Source organism: Pinus tabuliformis, chromosome 7 (genome assembly GCF_031772625.1).
Source record: "Pinus tabuliformis cultivar Carrire ecotype Pingquan chromosome 7, CPIR1, whole genome shotgun sequence".
NCBI classification, from domain to species: domain Eukaryota; kingdom Viridiplantae; phylum Streptophyta; class Pinopsida; order Pinales; family Pinaceae; genus Pinus; species Pinus tabuliformis.
The window spans coordinates 732,448,627-732,470,168 of record NC_142293.1 but is presented as its reverse complement, the minus strand read 5'-3'; positions in this window follow the sequence as shown (position 1 = coordinate 732,470,168).

The window sequence follows — 21,542 nt, the reverse complement described above, 5'->3', positions numbered from 1 at the left end:
CATGAATCCCTGCATCCATTTCTCGATTATCCTTACCATATTAAATAATCATGCACTAAGACATTATGCTTGTCACAACAAATAAAGAACCATCATCATCAAGGGACACATAAGGCAATCACATCAATCACACCATTGAACACAGATATACCCTGGAAACCCCGTAGGGTGAAAACCATCAAACGTTTAATCTTCTTATTAAACGCTCGTGAGGGATTTCACCCCTCACTCAATGGCTCACAAGGGATTCCATCCCTTAACCATTGTTATAAAATCATTACAATAAGTTATCATTAAGTTATCACATAACTAGCTACAAGCTAATACAGTTTACATGTAAATCTTTCACTTACATACCGCCACATACATTAATCCTTGTGGCATGATTGTTCTAACAATGTATGTTCCTGCAACTCGAACTTATCCGCATGGAGCAGTAATCCTTTTCCTGCCATAATGTTAAACAACACTTTCCTTTGGCACCGTCTGCCATCGTTTCCTGTCAATGCAGTCATCAACAACCTTGGCAACCAGATTAGTTACAATATTATTCAAACAATAATCAACCTCTAAAAGATCTTTTAATATCTTTCACACATGCATGAGCACGCATAATATACTAGTTAACTAGTACATATATTCCAGTAAACTCTTTTTCTACTTTTCACAATGCTTATTCACACTAACGCATATTTTTCTCTGAGAGATCTAACCATTAGTTTCTTACAAGTCCATGTTTCTTTTTAAAACATATAACACAATGGTTATGTTTACTTACTAGGTAATAACTATTGTTTCTGTGCCTTTGCACATGCGTTCCTTCACATAGTTATTTTTCAAGAAACTATTAAAGATACCCTATATTTATGGATAAACATCAAGAAACCATAAAAAGGTGAATCTAGCCTCTTATGCGCCAAAATCAAGAAGTCGTTCCTACTCATATGTAAAGTCTTCATTACATCACCTCTCTCATTACTTCTGTAATCTGCGTATTCTTTAGCTCAAAAATAATCCTTAACCCAAACCATTCATGACTTGTAATCATAGGGTCGCCATAGATCGCCATTTAATATATATTTTCCCACGCTATATGTGTATACGCTAATCAAACAACGTTACTCCTCCCTGGGCAACCGTAGCTCTATATATGTGACAGTCATGCTTCATAAATCGCATCAACAGTTTTATAAAACATTGGTACACCATTAAACTTCCACCGCAAGCAACATACAACAAGTATATAACCCACGAATATTCATATAAGACGCAGAGAATAGAGAATTGGAGGGTTCAACTTACGCCCGGCGCAGGCTGTCCATTCACTATCGGCGGGCTCTATATATATATATATATATATATATATATATATATATATATATATATATATATATATATATATATATATATATATATATCGGGTCTTATAACCCCAGTCGTATCTGCGCATATATACGATGAAATTTCAATGACTATTACACATGAGCATACCTCCTCCACATGAAGTTCTGTCCCAGCTCCCTCCAATCGTGTAGATAACACTCGGCTAATTGGATACAAATTTATGCAGCCTTCCCACCCGCGGTTCAGGGACCCACACTAATATATAACAGGCATATCACCCAAGGAACCGTTCCTTGTCCCTCTTGATGGCAGTATCCTCAGCACATGGAGCCACCGCCACTTAAAAGCTTACCAGAGCTCTTGCTATCCGTTCTTGCCGTCGCTAGAGGAATGAACCCCGCCCCTCATCATCTTTCCTCCTTCCGCATTCATTGGGTCGAGTTCGTTGGAGAAGGTGCACAGGGAACGGAAAATCCATAACTGCCCCCCACTTGTCACATACTCGATCTCATCCCATTCCAATAGTTCCGAATGCTAAGGATCAATAAATATTCATAACTGATTAATTAAGATGAGTTACGACGACTTTCGGTTTACAACCAACCCGTAAATTGTTATGACGTTAGGGATGTTACACAGAAATAGAGAGGCAGTCTTTCAAATTCACTCCTCAATGTGAATTTATTTTATTTTATAAACACATGAAACAAATAGGTATGAAAAATAAAATAAAAAAAAGTTGGAAGCATGACACAGAGCCATACATACGAGACAGAAGCATCATTGGATTCGGAAGCAACTCAATTTCATTTCAGGTGGTTCGCGAACGAGCAGAGCACAGGTCCATTTCCCTAGCAAAACGCAGGTAGTTCGCGAGAAGAGCAGAGCACAGGTCCAATTCGATTTCTCGTGAAGGCCACCGTCATCTAGGCCAGACTGAGACATAGGACCAACCCTCCTCTATCATATATGGACTCCGGAGTCGGGAGCGCGGACTCAATGTCGGATGTTACAATGGTTCAACAACCGTGTCAAAGTGGAGATACAATATAAAGAGTTGTTTCCGCAAATCGCTTTTATTACTTTCTATCCATCAACTATCTTAATAAATTGCTTTTGTTTCTTTTTTAACTTTTATCGCTTTTATTACTTTCTATCAATCAACTATCTTTATAAAATGCTTTTGTTTCTTTTTTAACTGTTTTCGCTTTTATTACTTTCTATCCATCAACTATCTTTATAAATTGCTTTTGTTTTTTTTTTTTAACTTTTATCGCTTTTATTACTTTCTATCCATCAACTATGTTTATAAATTGCTTTTGTTTCTTTTTTAACTTTTATCGCTTTTATCATAGTTACTTTTCTTGCTTTTCTCTCCATTAGCTACAATTAAAAATTGTTTTTCTGGCTTTTCTAACCGTTATAAATTGTGTTTCCCTCCGGTAGCTATTCTTAAGCCTTGATTTTCTTGCTTATCTAACGTTTCAATTTTTGGTGTGTGTGCAGCCGGGAGTATTCCAAGGTGGAGTTGAGACGGTTTAACTTGGGTGAGAAAGGTTCGAAGCAGGAGTTGATCTTGGGTGAGAAAAAGACATTTGAGCTTCATCATGTTTCCACCGTGGATGATACTTTTGCCACCATGTGTTTCGCTTTGAATTTCAGCTCATTTCAGAGTTGCCTCATAAACATTATCTGCATGTTTAACATTACATAGGTTTTCTGCTAATACCGTTACATTCCAAATCATTACTAGTACCCGATTAGGAAATCATCAACGAAATTATTCCCACTATAGTTATATTTAGAAGTTACTACTCTTGAAATTGGGGTTAGTTTTGTGCATGATTCGGTCAAAAATTGATTTGATTAGAATGCCTTTTCTGAAATGCAAATGGTTTGTTAATTTTAAATTATGTGTAATTTCATGTACATATTTTTGTATATAATATAATTGTTTCAAAAGTTTAAGTTTAAATGGTGTTTATTTTCTTATTCACAGAATATCAAACATGAAATTGTCATCTTAGTCTAGGTTAGGATAGGGTTGTGTCATTACAATCTATTTATTGAATATTTCTTTTGAATCTTACACTTACAATATGCCTTGTAGGTATACCCTAATTAAGTTCATCATAATCAATCTGCTTCTCTTCTCGACAATGGATATGTTGTAATGCCATGTTTGGCTTGTTCTTACTAGTGCATCAAATTACATTTAAAAATAATAATAATAATAACAAATAAAGTTAATAATTAAAAGACAATTGAAATAAAATAGTCAATTTACTTTTTCAGGTTTTCACAACTTCTACTGGCTTTTCCCTATTATTCTTAAGCATGGTCCTTCCCATAGTATTAGCCTATTTAAAGGCATAAAATTCCAATGATATTCATTTTTTTCTTACCAAAAACATTTGGCTCGGGGTTTGAGTGTTATTTACCAATCAGGAAAAAAACCAATAGGCCTATGGAATTGAGGGTTGAATTAACAATTTCTAATTTTAATTTACTACCATCATGTTACCTCAAATTTCCACCATAAGACTCAAAAGATCATTTGCAAGAAGCTCTTAGTAATGAACTTCTCATCAACCCAAAAACTATTTCCATCCTTTCACATTATGAACGATCTCCACCTTCATATGTTGTGGAGCTTCTCAAAATAAGCATCTTCATATGTTGTAGAGCTTTTCCGAATAAGCATTTTTCACAAGAACTTGATTCTCAAATTTTAGAAATTAATATCCTACTTATCCATTCTCTCATAACGATACTTACGTTTTTTATAACATTCCACAATGGGTAATATGTTCACTTTTTTAAATTAAGCTTTGAGTTGTTCTCCTATAATACTATTTAAGATATTATAATTCATGTAGAAATCATCAGTTCAATTTTGTGTGTTTTCGAATTAATTTAATTATGATCTCCATCCATTCACAATCCTACAATTTTAACAGGAAATAAAATATATAGATATGCATGGGTATAATGAAATTTTCCAAACAACTCTATTTAGCCTCTGCTTAAAATCAAGGTTCAAATATTTTATAGAATGGTGCCACAATTTTAATAAACAAATTTTTTAATAATTTTTTCCTTCTTATATAATAATTTTATTTTTACAATATTTTATTAATTACAATTATTTTTCATAAATTTTCTATATTTTAAAATTTAAAAAATAAAAAAAATTATTTTAACTGATGTTGTATTTTTTAAACTTCATTTTGTAAATACTCCACCTATTACCATCGTTACCATCTACCCTTCAGATGTTGTGGAGCTAAATTATTCTTCAAGAAAAACCCTAATTTTTAGAGTTTGAAAATAAATATGCTTAGTATCAATTCTCTGACAATGATACTTACATTCGTGATAACATTGGATAATTGGTAATATGGTGAGATTTTTTAGTTGTTCTCTCTTCAAATATTGTTTAAGATATTATAATTCAAGGAGAAGTCATTACTCAATTTTTTTTTATTTAAATTTATGTGTTTAGACATTAATTTAATTTTGATGATTGAGATACAAGTAAAATTAGTTAAAGAATATACTCAAAAAATGCTTTTAAATGTTAAATTTCCACTTTAAATTTAATACTACACAACTATTTATGAGAATATGTTTCACATTAAAATTCAATAAAAATGATTTAAACCATATTTTAATAAATAAATATATACGATGATGATGATGGTTAACGTCCGCTGAGACCAAATAATGATCTATCGGACCTAAAAAGACAAATTATTTATTTTGATTTAAGATTTTATTCCTATGCTCGAAAAGCTTGGAGAGAAGCCTCCCGAGTTCACTATAGTTTTGGTATTGTAAAAGGCTAGGAAGGTCAGTATTGTAACAAAGGTTGTGAAATTGGGGTGAATGAAAGTTGTAGCTCTTCATGAGCTAATTTATCTTTTTCTAGTCTGCCTTGAAATAAGGTTATGCCAACCTCCACACCTAATTCTTTTATAAAATAATTTTTGAGTAGTTATTAGTATTGAACTATGAGTAAATATAATTTCCCAAACAAAATCTTAAACCCCTTAATTTTCTCCATGGGCCAAATTTCACCCCTAAATTTTTTTCATGATGACTATTGGCTATTAAACCCTACATGAAAAAAATATTATAAATAACGAAAAAATAATATATAGTAAATTTATAATTTATTTTATTTTTATGTGTTTTTTAGCCCATGAAATGAGAGAGGTATCATGGGGTTCCTATGTTTATCATCAACTGATATCGATCTCCACTTACCATTAATTTTATTTATTTGGCTTCTATAATTTTTCTAAATTTAATTCTAATATTTTTTAAATTAAAATGAAAATAAATTCCAAAATATATATGACTATTATTATGCTAATAGACAAATAGATATTCCATACTAATAGCTTAATTATTATGTTGGTTGTAGACTTTTAACTTCCATGGAATATGTTGGAATATACATAGTAGTAATGATATATGATGATAAGATTTGTGTGCAATTTAGGTATGCTTTTTTAATTAATTTATCTCAAATTAATTAATTTCAGAAAATTTCATAACTATACATGTCACATTGGGAATCTGGTATTGGTAAGCCATGGTATTACAACATGGTATTGTAAGAAGATCTATTTACTATCTAAGAGTATGGTATTGCAACATGGTATTGTAAGAAGATCTATTTACTATCTAAGAGTATCCACGGGAAGTGGGAGTCGATCTACATCGCTAAAATTATTGTTATATGTTATATAACTCTTAGATTAATTTTTTTATTATAATAATAAAGTTATAATTCAGTTAACTTTTATGATTTTTTTTAATTTTTACAATGTCACATGTATAATGGGTGTAGAGTTTTGATTGTTATCACACATTGATTTCTATATTTGTTTATAAAACCATTGACTAGATGATTGCAGTGGTTATAATAAAAGAAACAAATAATTTTCTAGTCAAAACTTTGCAACAGTCTTTTTAATTAAATTGAAAATGAAAAAGTGTCAAAACCACATTTTAAATCAATCTCAATTATGTATTCACAACTAATGTTAAAAATAATCCTAGCATCAATCTATTAGTTGTTGATGATTAAATTAAAATTCTAGAATCCCAATTCTAAGGTATACACTCCTATCAACATAGTGAAATTAAGCAAGCATACATATGTTGTCATAAATTCAATTATATGCATTTTAAATTTGTAAATTATGTTTTCCCATATTTGTTTTTTAATCACTAAGATCTACATTAATGTGCATAAATATATATTTGTAATATTATTTTTTTAATATTTAATGTTTTCATTTCCTCCTTGTTTTGTGTAATCAATACTAAGTTATATCTAGAGGCCTTTTGTTGAACTCTAATGTGACGTTGAGTTCAATTTGAAGAACTTTCACTGATATGTTTAGTGTATGAAATATTTTTCTATTAAAGTTATGCAAAACTTGAATACATTCTCATTTCTATCTTGATGAATGGAATTTAAAAATACAATCAAAAGTATAATAAAAACATAATACATATATTAATGTTTCACTAACTTCATTATTCACCAAAACCCCCGAGTTAATAAATGTGAAATATAGGGAACACCTTCCATGTCATTTGAAAAATAAGAATATTGAGATATCAAAATAAAATTTCAGATGGTCAATAACATATTAAAAAAAAGAAAAATATTAAAATATATTTAAATCTCATACATAACACGTGGCCATACATACTGGAGTATAGAACATGCGCCCGTACATACCGGAATATAGAACACGCGCCCATACATATCCGAGTGTAATACGTTGCTTTTGTCAGATAATATAACGAAGGCAAACGGCCCGAGGCATTGTCAAACTGGAATATGCCAGTTTATTGTCAGAATTTATAACAAACTACACGCACCCACTACACATAGCATAAATTATAACAAACTTAACCTATAACTATCCGGAATGCACATATCGCGAACTCACATATGCCGGTTTCAGAGTTTATAACAAACTACACGCGCGCACCACTACTTGGCATAAATTCAAATAAACTTAACGTAAACAATCACGAACCCACGTATGCCGGTTTCAGAATTTATAACAAACTACACGCGGCCACTACTTGACATAAATTCGTTTGAAGGTTCGATAAACACTAGTTGGCATAAATTCCAACTAAATTCGTTTGAAGGTTCGATAAACACTAGTTGGATGAACTCCAACCACCCACCACTCGCATTACGTGTCTCTCACACACCAACTAATTACGCATCTGCGTTTAATCCTTTCCCTTGTTACAATATAATGGAGAAAAATGTTGCTATAACGTTCGGTATAAATCTTTTGACTTGTTACAATACTTGTAATGCTTCTCGTGTGATATAAATTATAAATCCTTTCACTTGTTACATCTATTCATGTGCACATCAAATTTTGGCAGGTCATTCCTCTTTCTTAAGTGACAAGCTTCCCAATGAGACCATCGTCACGGTTACCAGCACGGTTGTTTAATATTTCATTTTTTTTTTTTTTTCTTTTTAATAGTGAGACGAGTCTGCAAAGTTTTGGATGGAGGCTAAACAATAACTTCTATAATAACTTTTATAATGATTGGTGAGAAGATAATGTTTCAAATGACTTTTTATTATTTATAGATTTTCTCACGTGATGTTCACATAATGTTTTTGTTGGAAACTATTTTTGGAACTCTCCTATGAGACACCCACCATACCATCTTTTTAAGGTCATTAGATATTCAAATTTGAAAATTATTTTCTCACTCTACAATTGCATCTCATTCTTGAACGTTCAGAAAAGCAAAAGACACACACAACTATTAAATTTAGCAAATATTAATTACATTCTTGAAAGCTCGAAAAACAAAAAGACAACAACTATATTTAGAAAGAAGAAAATAATTTACATTCTTGAATATAGATATCAACACTAAACCCAATCCATTTTTTGGACTTAATAAATATTAATTAGATTTTTAACACAAAAACTTAACACTTAAATTTAGAAATGATGATGCTAATTGCATTCTAGAATACTTCAAAAATAAAAATAAAAAAATAGTTAAATTTAAAAAAGCAAAAATGATTGTGGAATTTTTTTTTTTTAAAAGTGTCAGTAAAATTAAAAAAAAAAGGTGAATTGCTTTCATAAAAGTGTACAGAAAATGCGACACATAAATTTAAAAAGTGAATCTCTATATAAGGGACCCAAACCATGGACGTTCTCTCAAACATTATCTATACAACATCTAAATGACCTCCAATAACGAGAATGAATTCACATAATTATGAATAAGCAAATAGAAATGAGCGTAATTATAATTAGTAATTTTTTGCTATATAGTATTGTAAGCTATAGTGTGGGGAGAAAGGAGGAATAACTCCTCTATACTATTCAAACTTATGTGATTATCAAGGTTTGATACAACAATGTAATTCATGCATAAAACATATTGTGTGGTTGGAATACATGTGGTGAGAGGGTAAATAACATTCTGGTGTAAAGGTTTTAACAAGTTTTAAATTCAAAATTTGGACACCATAGAAGGAACCTATAACTAGAGAATGACCACATGGAATTTTTTGTGAGAGAAATAAATCAAAAAAATTGGATTTTTAAGTTAGATATTGTTAAAAAAGATGTAGCTCCAGTAGGACATTACTAGGAAAAAATGTTGAAGAGTTGGGAGTGAGGATTAAATTTTCCAATGGACTTATGGATCTCTGAAGAAAATTTCTTGTTGAGTACTCATGTGTTGGCATGATGAAGATAATGATTTAGTGGAGGAAGGAGAGGACATTGTATAAACAAGGATGGGATATAGATAGAAGTGCTAGTGATTTGTGCATATCTATATTCCTCCAAGAATCTCCAACTTGGAATAAAGATGAAGGATTTACCTTAGGAAAGGTGAGATAATTGGGAATAAAGGTATCATTAACGAGCAAAAAACACTCAAATATTTTAGTTAAGACCTATTTATCGCAAAAATAATAGGAGGAAAAGGATAAGAAAGGAAAAATTTGAAATAATCGTCCATCAATATGGACCCATACAAAAAATTAAATGTTGAATCCCACATATGTTTGGTAGGGTATGATTTATCATAGTTAATGGTTGATGTGGTCAAGTATAACACAAGAATACCTGGGAGTTAACATTCAATAGGAATTTAATCACCCTTGGGGGACAAGGGGTATTACGCATAGAGAAAATAGAGAGAGTAGTGAAGGTTAGTATAGGAGACCTTATTAGGAAAAACATTGTTTGAAAATAAAGAATCTTGATAAATTCCTAAAGGTAGAAAATATACATCTTGTGCAGAAATTAAAAGTTATACTAAATGCATATATACGGAACCATGTCATGAGGATTAGACATGGTGTTTCTAAGGAGATAGCCTATTGAGGGGCTTTGCAACAATTTCCCCACTAGGATCATTGAACTTTGTACAAGTAGATTGTCTAAATTCTACACAAATGTGACAAGTGTTGTGTTTATTCATGACAAGAACAATTTTGGCTACCCAAGTGAGAGATACGTGAGGTAAAATTAATATGGTAGAGAAAAATATCGATACTACCTTTCGTATTCTTACACAAATCCCTATAATCAACATGGACATGAGAAAACCTTGATTTTCATAACTGGAATGATTCTAGAAATCCATTCCATCAATTAAGCTAGGTAAATGCACTTAGTGTGGAGGAAGTTTTCTACAATATGGGGATAATACCAATAATCATTTCATTGGAAGGAAGAATTGCATAAATGATGGGGAAAAGTGTGATGTAAGTACTGAGCTCATGAGGAAGAAAAATGGCTGGAATCATAGAGTTATTAACAACCAAAAGTTCCTTAGAAGCATTGATGGGAATATCAAGAGAAGCATTTTCAATATTTCCTTCAAAAGGTGCATCATGGGATTTGTCGGGATATTTCAACCAATAGACATTTCATGAAGAAATGGGGAAGTGCAAGTCATCATTCAAGTGCTTCAAACAATGGAGATAGGACAAAGGATGAGGTGATTCTTCCCTAGGTTGATTAGATATCATCATATCTTCCATGAGGCTTTCATCAAAGTGCATCAAAGTATCAATGATGTCACATATCCTAGTAGGGTGAAGAGTAAAGGTCAATTTCAACATCATGGGAATATATTGATTCAAATTCAATAGGGCCCATTTTACCAAACATACAAGGAAGGTATCCAAGGATTAGTGGACTCATTAGAATCACATGCATTGGAATAAGGATCAAGTTAGACATAATGGTAAGAACTCAACTTAGGTTCAACAAGAACCCTTTCACCAAACATACTTATATCCTCAAGAAAGGAATTATTGATGGATATATGGGACCATTTGAATCATATAAAGGGAGTGAGAATCAAGCTCAATGCCATGAGAAGGACTCAACTCATGATCAACATCCGTCATTTCTCCAAAAATTCTATTGTCCTCAAGAGAAGGATTGATGCACGGATTAGTGGATCTATCAGAGTCATATGAGAATTATTGGAAGTGTCTTCCCCACTTCGCACTTGGTGAAATGGTGGAGGGTTAATAACCATGTGTTGATACTAGGCTTCAAAAGGACTTGTCATATTAACAATTTGATGAGAAACACATTGATGAAAGAAGTGTCAATGAATCTCATCTATAGATAGGCACTAATGTGTGAGATGGTATTTCCCAAAGCCTTACAAGGAAAATGATTTTTCCTCTTATTCTCTTTTGAGACACCTGCAACATTATCTTGGGCTTGCGATGCTCCCTGTTCCTCATTCAAAGGTTTAGCTTTTTTCTCTTTCTTTTACCTCCTAATTTGTAAAGGTTTGTTGTTGATGTGGACTCAACTGACTTGACCACAAAGGTGGTGTAGAAATTTTGAATAATAAACACTTATTCGGGGAGATTATCCCGATTATACACTATTGCGGAATACATGCACAATACATAATCTCCTCTACATTGATCATCAATTTAGCAGCATTAAAAACAATGAAACATCAATTGCATGCGCACATTAACATAGTATGTAACCTGGGGAAAGCATACAGCTGAAAACCCCACACTATCTGTATATTATAATGATTGAGAACATGTAACAATACATAGTACAATACTCCTCACAAGTACTCAGTACTATCTCCACCTGTTACACACAAAACTAGCTCAGATCCAAACAAGTCACAGGTTCAAATCTCCTCCGCTGTTTGCCTGCCTCCACTGCGCAATACTGCAAGAGAACGAATGAATATGGCTGATCCAAACTCATTCTTGGCTGAACCACGCAATCCTCATTGGAATTACTCAATCCATGCATGTGCAAATCTCATGCACAACTGATAGTCACAACTCACCCTTTCAATTACCTCTAACACCTGTCTCTGTTGAACTGTCCATGCACTGAGTTAACTTATGTACTCTTTAGTTTCTTTATGAGTTAATAGTTAGTGAATTAATTAACAATCAATTCACACAACTCATCACTAGTGTATTCTTTAGTTAGACTAAATAAAACTAGTTCAACTAAGTCAAACTGAACACAACTCCATCAACTCCACATCCAACTCCACAGAACTCACATGCATGAGTTCTAACTGAAGTCCTCCATGCAATAGCTAAACTAACACATAAGAAACCATGTGATTCCTCTTTTCGGCTGCATGTGCCACATCCGTAGCTCGAACTGAAGTACTCCAAGAGAATAAGATAATGTTTAGAGTCCAAATATTACTAAGGGCTAATAATATTTGACTGTTGCTATTTTTAGCCTGGCAGTCTAAAAATAGACTCTCGTCACTCTATTGTAACCCAAAAATAGAAGTCAATCTATTTTTCCCAACATGACCAATCATCCATAAACAACATCCTGCAACTCATAGACCATGATCCATATGTCTAAAAATAGACATAGTCTAAAAATAGACATAGTCTAAAAATATACTTTGCGCCAAAAATTGCCTGCAGGCCCACTTAGTGAAGGCGACTCCTTTCCACTAAGCTCCATCATCTTGTTGCATTTTCAACAAGTGGGTACAAGAGAATTAGGAGTCTGAGTATGAGGCTTTCTAGCTAGGGTACTAGACTATATACTCATTTGAACAATTTCAAAGGCCGGCTCACCAATTCTTTGAGAAGGGATGTACCCCACTACACGATAGGCATGGGTTCTTGGTTTGTCATTCACAGGATCAGTTGATGATGAGGAGCATTAGGAATGATCTCATATAAGGTACCTACTTCATAATATATCAAGTGAAGCTTATGGGCATGGTATGATGCATTACTCCTCAATTTGGGCTCCTAACATGGCCACATCTTCAATAATCCTAGGCACGAAGGACAGTATGAACCACTCACGCAAGAATTCATTAAGGAACTTGGTTCCAAAGAGACTTCATCTTGTTCTATGATCATGAATATTATAATAAATGTGAGTGGAGTTATCTTGATAGAAGTTGGTGAGAATATTTCCTCTAATCTCTTACCTAACATGGAATTGAAAGTGATTGACGAAATCCTATGCTAAAGACATGAAATTATCATAAGTGTTGCACTTAAAGTCAATGTACCATTTGGAAGCATCTTTGGTAAGAGTCCACCAGAATAAGCGAAACCTTATGCTACCATACATGAATGAGTTGAATGAGCACCATAAGTTATCTTCTTTGGGATCAATATCGAGCTCAGGAATGTCTATTGGCATTTTATGTGGGACACATGGCCATGTTGGGTTATGCTTAATGGGATCATTCGTTACCATTGGAAAATCAAACAAAGAAAGTGCTTCCAAGAAAGGTGAGTTGAATGATGCTTGGGGTGGGATAGCTCCACCCAAAAGTGATTTGGCTAGAGGTGTTTTCTCTCATACCAATGTAAACCTATTACTATTTAATGCCCCCAACAACAAAAGGATTTCCAAAAGGTTGTTAACTTCATAGGCCAAAGGGAAATCCATGCAAGAAAAACCATTAATGCATGGGAACCACTATAGGAATTTCCTATGCTTGTTCACTGTGTTTCGACATCTCTAGGATCATAGAAGTAGGAAAGAATTGTCAAAATTCATTATCACTATATCGTTATATCCACATAGTGACATGATTGTATGGAGGTACATTGAGTACTATCAAGAAAGGTGAAATTCTTTTGTTCTCATCTTCTAGCACTCCTACGATATCCCAATTTAAAAAGAGTAATACGTTTTTACTATGTGGTTAGATGCCACGATATGTTGTGGATTTAGTAACTCACATAGACTAGATAAGGAGTCTGTAACATTATTCCTTAAGAGCTATTACTCACTCTATAAATAATAAGAGTTAATAGGATCTCCATTATTGTACCATTTCACTCTCAATAAAGTCAAGGTATTTGAAAGGTATACACTGATATCCGTTTTGAATTTATAATAAGTAAATTTTAAAGGAAGTGGAGTATATTGAATCCTTCGAAATCATTGATAAATATGATCAAAATAGATTATAAATTAGTTTCAAAAGTTCAAAATAATTACTGCGTATGCATTTTTATAATAAAAATGATAAAAATTTACTACATTCTAATTTATAGAGAAAAGTAAAAATTTACCACTTGAATTTAGAAATAAAAATGAATTAAACAACTTAAGATACATTTTTTCACACAGTGGGAAAACCTATCATAACCTGGTGAGGACAACCATCTCTTGTTGCAGCTGACTCATCACCATTATTTAAGGAAAACCAGGGAACTGACTCATCACCATTTTTTAAGGAAAACCAGGGCACCTAGAATAACTCGACTCATCATCAATATTCAAGGAAAATCAGGCCATGTCGAATAATCAACTCATCACAACTAGGAAAACCACCTCATGTGGAATAAGAGTTGGTGGTTCGTAAGGGGGTAGGCTTAACCTGACTCATCACCATTTTTTAAGGAAAACCACGACACCTAGAATAACTGGACTCATCATCAATATTCAAGGAAAATCAGGCCATGTCGAACTCATCACAACTAGGAAAACCACCTCATGTGAAATAAGAGTTGGTGGTTCGTAAGGGGGTAGGCTTTCACTCCTGCCAGATGCCTCTCGGTCTTGGGATGTTAACTGTTTCCTTACTTCTAAGGAAGACGAGTCCCAAAACAACTCAAGGCCCAAAAACAACCTAAAATATTAAACCAACTAGTAATAAAAATATTATAATAAATATTTATTTTAAATTAAAAAAAATAGTGTTAAATTAAAAGTAATAAATTATGAAATTATGCACAAATTTAGTTCGGAGATGTGACGCAATGGCAAGGAGATACGCAGCGTTTGATCCCTAAAATTGGCCCTGATGCGCCCATCATTATTCAAATTTTGGGAATGACAATAGCCTTTTTGAATCTTTTCATTTTCTCCAATCTTCCTCGCATATCTAAAGCTGACTAGCCAAACCGGGACTGAACAAACCAAACCAGGTCAACCAATATATTTTGCATACCTAAGAAACCATGTTACCGTTGATAAGTCACATGTCGGATCTGCGAATTGTGTAGATAACTCATATAATGCGAGGATATACTTCACAAATTGCGTAGATAAGTGGTATATTACGCCTAGATAATTTGGATACCCGAAGAAGATAACTCGCGTATTTGTCATATTCCGCGGAGAAAAATGGTATATGAGCTTGATAAGAAGCATATTTGACCTATATAACCACGTATCTAAACGACATAAATCGCATAACACTGGCTCATCGCTATATTCTATAAGGAAAATACACGAAATGCTAATCAGGTGAGGCTCATTTGTAAATTATTATGCGATATGCGAGTTATTTGCATGTTATACGCTGATTATCAAATGATATGTGATTATCTCACTTTAAATATGCGGCTTATCCCGCTTCAATATGCGACTTATCTGACCCATTACACGAATTATCATAAGGACAGGGGATTATCGTGTTAGAAATCTGCTATGGAAACAGCAAATGCTTTTAACGTTAAAGCAGTTTCTAATCTTAATGTGACCCGATCTAATCTTAAAGAATTTATCTTAAAGCAGTTTCTAATCTAAAGCATTAGATCTTAAGCGTTGAATTGGTATATGATGGACGTACCAGATTAGAGTTAAATAATATATAAAGGATTGGGTCCTCTCTCTCCCACACAAGAGTTGTATTCTTCTTCATCAAGAAACACATAAAGGAAGTGAGGGCAAGAGGAGAGAAACTGAATTCTGAGAAGAAGACAGAAGACAGAAGACAGAAGATGGCAGCCATTACATCTTTCGCTGTTAGTCAAGGTATGTCATCTTAAACAACATATTAAGTTCTGAATGTGAAATATTTGGTATTGATAATCTTTGGGCTGTTAATGGAAATTTTACATTTGGTATCGGAGCCACAATCAATAACTGAATATTTCCTATGATTGCAATTGATCTGTTCTGTGCTTTACTCATGTGATTGAGCCTTCGGGAAACTGTGGGGGTTTCATGAAATGATCACGCATTCATGAGTCCTTTGACTATGCGCCTATTGACCCCTGTTTGCATCCTTTCGTTGTTAACCAAGTCGTGCATGCTTCACAAAAGGGGTTAAGAGCTTACCTCTAGGTTTTCGAATGAACCCATTTCACTTCTCGAAGATATTAGGCCGCTATTTAGTGGTTGTAACGTGTTGAATTTTTCTTTTGACCAAGAGACTTACGACTGGAGCTTATACAAATCAAGGTCATCGCTATAATTATTATCAGAACAATAGGGGCGCGTATTAAAATACGACTCCAAATCCCACAAAATTATGAATCCCGATGGCTAGCCGTTTCTGTGGTTCACTTCGCTGTATAGCCTGTCCGGTTCCATTAAAGCTGCATGCACATAAAACCCCATACTCCATTTCCTTCATTATTGTTTGGTGAATGCTCGGAAGCCACAATGACTGATCAGTATATGCTTGTTTCGAAAGTTATGTCATAAGCTTCTAGGATCTTCCCTACTAAATAAAATAATTTTGGGTTTCTTTACATGCTACTCTTCACGCATGTCATGGATGCTATTCTTGGTTTATGATTAATATTATTGTGATGGCTTTGAAACAAACCGTGTCGATTCCAATTTTAAAATGTAACGCCCAATTGAAATTGAAACGCTGAATCTTTGCGTGGACAAAGGGCGAAAATCCCAAATACAAAACGTCTGAATCGTATACGATGCCTATACGGTAAAGCTTCAAAATTGAAACTCGCTTGCACGCTTTTTAGAAGCTTTCCAATATGGGATTAGACCTGAGATATGGGATTGGTCAGAAACATTTTGATAAAGGGGATCACAGGGCAACTGTGTACGTCGTATGACTGGGAGGCATGGCCTGTTCATTACTAAAATTTTCTCGCTTGCAAAAGTTGAGAACTCCTGTAGAAAAGTTACAGTTTCGATTGACGTTTGAAATTTGGGCATAAAAGTAATTGCTCTATGACTGATTGTTTTGCATAAGGTATTTATGCACATGAGATTTATGATTTTGTTAATCACCAAAGTGGTCAAAATCAGAATGTTGTTTTGCATAAGGTATGTGTTATAAATTATTTATGCACATGAGATTTATGATTTTGTTAATCACCAAAGTGCTCAAAATCAGAATAATCATTTAGTGCATAAGTGACATAATGATTATTGATAGAAATTGCCAGTTATAATAATACCAATTAAAAATTGGCGTCACTAATGATAGAACCTGAGAACTTACCCAAAGGAAAGTCTTGTTCTATAACTAGTTGACATGATGAGGTTTGATAGATATTTTGATTAAATAAATATTGATCATCCAAAGATGTCAGTTCTATTTAATTGAATATATTTATTACCTACTTATGTTTTGGTATTTAATTATGTTAAGTATAAGATAGTATCTACCCAAAGGAGTGCTATATTATACTATTATGTCTACATCTGAATCGCGTTAGTTATGAGCTTATAGTTATTTCATTTTTGATTTGCAGGTTATCTATCTTTCGTATGTTTTGAATCAAATTTAGTTGAAATTCATATTAATACATGGTGGCTTGATACTGGTGCTACGACTCATGTTTCCAACAATATGCAGGGATTTCTTACGATCCGAACCATAAATCCAAATGAAGATCGTTTTCTCTTTATGGGAAACGGAATGAAATCTTCAATTGAAGGCATTAGGACTTATCGTCTAATTCTAGAAAGTGGATATGTATTAGACTTATACAGTACCCTTTATGTACCTTCATTATCTAGAAACCTTATTTCCGTAAGTAAGTTGGATAATTCTGGTTTTAGATGTATGTTTGGATCTGGCTGTTTTGATTTATATAAGAATACTGATAATGTTGGTTCTGGTATTCTAATTGATGGTTTATATAAATTGAAACTGAATGACACTTATGCGAATTCCTTGTTGAATGTAGTAAATAATGTTGGATGTAAACGTAGCATGGTGAATGAAAATTCTGCTTTCTTGTTGCATAAAAGACTAGGTCATATATCCAAAGAAAGAATGATGAGATTAGTAAGTAATGAAATTTTTTCAAATTTGGACTTTAGTGATCTAGAATTATGTGTGGATTGTATTAAAGGTAAACAAACCAAACATAATAAGAAAGGAGCCACTAGAAGCAGCCAGCTTCTTGAACTAATACACACTGATATTTGCGGACCTATGGACACTCCAGCCTTTAATGGAGAAAAGTATTTCATCACTTTTATTGACGATTTTTCCCGTTATGGTTATGTCTATTTGCTTGATGAAAAATCTCAATCTGTGAATGTCCTTGAGACGTTTGTAAAGGAAGTTGAGAGGCAATTAGATAAAAAGGTGAAAATCATAAGGTCTGATAGAAGTGGTGAATATTATGGTAAATATAATGAGTCAGGCCAGTGTCCAGGTCCATTTGCAAAATTCCTCGAAAGTCATGGCATATGTGCGCAATACACAATGCCAGGTACACCACAGCAAAATGGTGTAGCAGAAAGGTGCAATAGGACGTTAATGGATATGATTAGGAGTATGATGTCAGATTCTACACTACCTAAGAATTTATGGTCGTATGCTCTCAAAACCGCTAACTATTTATTGAATAGGGTTCCTAGTAAAGCTGTTCAAAAGACTCCTTTTGAGTTATGGACTAACAGGAAACCTAGCTTAAGACACCTGCATGTTTGGGGTTGTCCAGCGGAAGCGAGAATTTATAATCCACATGAAAAGAAATTAGATTCTCGAACGATCAGTGGGTATTTTTTAGGTTGCCCTGAGAAATCTAAAGGGTATGTGTTTTACTGTCCTAATCATAGTCCAAGAATTATAGAAACTGGTAATGCAAGATTCATTGAGAATGGTGAAGTCAGTGGGAGTACTAGAAGAGAAATAGTAGAAATAAAGGAAACAAGGGTAAATGTTACATTGCCTAGAATAGTTCCTCCATCTACTATTACTCCAAATGTTGTTCCAGCTGTTGTAGAACAGCATGATGATAATGAACAACATATAAATGAAGAAGTACTTCCTGAAGGAAATGACTTACATAATACTGATATGCATGAACCACAACAAGTAGCATTAAGAAGAGCTCAAAGAAATCGTAGGTCAGCTATTTCTGATGATTATGTGGTTTATATGAAAGAATCAGATTATGATATTGGAATCAATAAGGATCCAGTTTCGTTTTCACATGCTGTAGAAAGTAAAGAGTCAAAGGAATGGATTAATGCCATGAAAGAAGAAATGAAATCCATGCAACATAATGAAGTTTGGGACCTCGTTGAGTTACCACATGGCTGTAAAAGAGTCGGATGCAAATGGGTTTTTAAAACCAAACACGACTCTAGTGGTAATATCGAACGGTATAAAGCTAGACTTGTTGCTAAGGGTTACACTCAGAAAGATGGTGTTGATTACAAGGAGACATTTTCTCCTGTTTCGAAAAAGGACTCACTAAGAATAATAATGGCATTAGTAGCTCATTATGATTTGGAGTTACATCAAATGGATGTGAAAATAGCCTTTCTGAATGGAGATCTTGATGAGGATGTTTATATGGATCAACCTGAGGGTTTTTCTGTAGAAGGTAAAGAACAATTGGTGTGTAAACTTAAGAAGTCAATATATGGGCTTAAACAAGCATCCCGGCAATGGTATATTAAGTTCAATACCATTATTACATCCTTTGGTTTTAAGGAAAATACGGTTGATCACTGTATATACCAAAAGACCAGTCGGAGCAAGTTTATTTATCTGGTCCTTTATGTTGATGACATCTTGCTTGCTGCAAATAATTTAAGTATATTGCATGAGACTAAGGAATTTCTCTCAATGAACTTTGAAACGAAAGATATGGGAGAGGCATCCTATGTGATTGGAATAGAAATATTCCGTGATCGATCACAAGGAATATTGGGATTGTCTCAGAAAGGATATGTCGAAAGGATTCTAGAGAGATTTGGAATGAGTAAGTGTTCACCTGGGACAGTTCCTGTACAGAAAGGTGATAAATTCAATCTCATGCAATGTCCTAAGAATGATGTTGAATGAAAGGAAATGGAATCAATTCCATATGCATCTGTTGTTGGTAGCCTGATGTATGCTCAATCCTGTACTAGACCGGATATCAGCTTTGCGGTCGGTATGTTAGGGAGGTATCAAAGTAATCCAGGAAGGGAACATTGGCAAGCTGCAAAGAAAGTTTTGAGGTACCTACAAGGCACGAAAGATTACATGCTCATGTATAGAAGATCCAATGAATCGGAGGTGATCGGATATAGCGATTCAGATTTTGCTGGATGCATCGATACTAGAAAATCGACTTTTGGTTACCTGTTTATGTTTGCTCAAGGTGCCATATCATGGAAAAGTGCGAAACAGACTATCGTTGCTTCATCCACTGTGGAGGCAGAATTTGTGGCATGTTTTGAAGCCACAATTCATGCATTATGGTTGCGGAACTTTATTTCAGGACTTGCGGTTGTCGACACCATTAGCAAGCCACTGAAAATCTATTGTGATAACTCTGCAGCAGTATTTTTCTCAAAGAACGACAAGTACTCTAAAGGTGCCAAACACATAGATCTGAAGTATCTTGTTGTGAAAGATGAGGTTCAGAAACAAAGAGTGTCAATCATGCACATCAGGACAGAACTTATGGTTGCAGACCCTTTGACGAAAGGGTTACAACCAAGACAATTTAAGGAACATGTTCAAAGAATGGGTCTTGGTTGTATTAATAATAATTGATGTGTGACATTCTGAGCTCTTTTATGTGTTTCTGATATACAATTATGTGTCTCTTGTTTTAATGTAGTAGTACGTATTTTATGTAATTTTAAACAAGAAAGACTCTTATAAAGATATTATGTTTAATCATTATGATATAAGACATTATGTGGACCATTATGCTGTTTTATATAAATTATGAGTATGAATTGATGGATTGCTGGTATTGTAGTATATGGAAGGGAATGCATTGAATTAATAGTGCACAACCGCCATAACTCTCAGCAATTTATCATAGTATGATGTTCAACACTTAATATTATGAATAGTCGGGTCAAGTGGGAGAATGTTAGAAATCTGCTATTGGAAACAACAAATGCTTTTAACGTTAAAGCAATTTCTAATCTTAATGTGACCCGATCTAATCTTAAAGCATTTAGATCTTACCTTAAAGCAGTTTCTAATCTAAAGCATTAGATCTTAAGCGTTGAATTGGTATATGATGGACGTACCAGATTAGAGTTAAATAATATATAAAGGATTGTGTCCTCTCTCTCCCACACAAGAGTTGTATTCTTCTTCATCAAGAAACACATCAAGGAAGTGAGGGCAAGAGGAGAGAAACCGAATTCTGAGAAGAAGATAGAAGACAGAAGACAGAAGATGGCAGCCATTACATCTTCCGCTGTTTGTCAAGGTATGTCATCTTAAACAACATATTAAGTTCTGAATGTGAAATATTTGGTATTGATAATCTTTGGGCTGTTAATGGAAATTTTACATATCGCCTCCAGATTATCAACGCGGTCGTGGCTCAGGCGGAAATGGTTCGCGTAGCCCTTGTAGTCTGTAATGGTGATTCCAATCTCTGTGTGTCGGCAGACGTGATACACATTTCGCTCACTATCGCCTTCATCTACTACTCATTGTTCGAAATCCATTTATTGAAGCAGAATTCGATAATG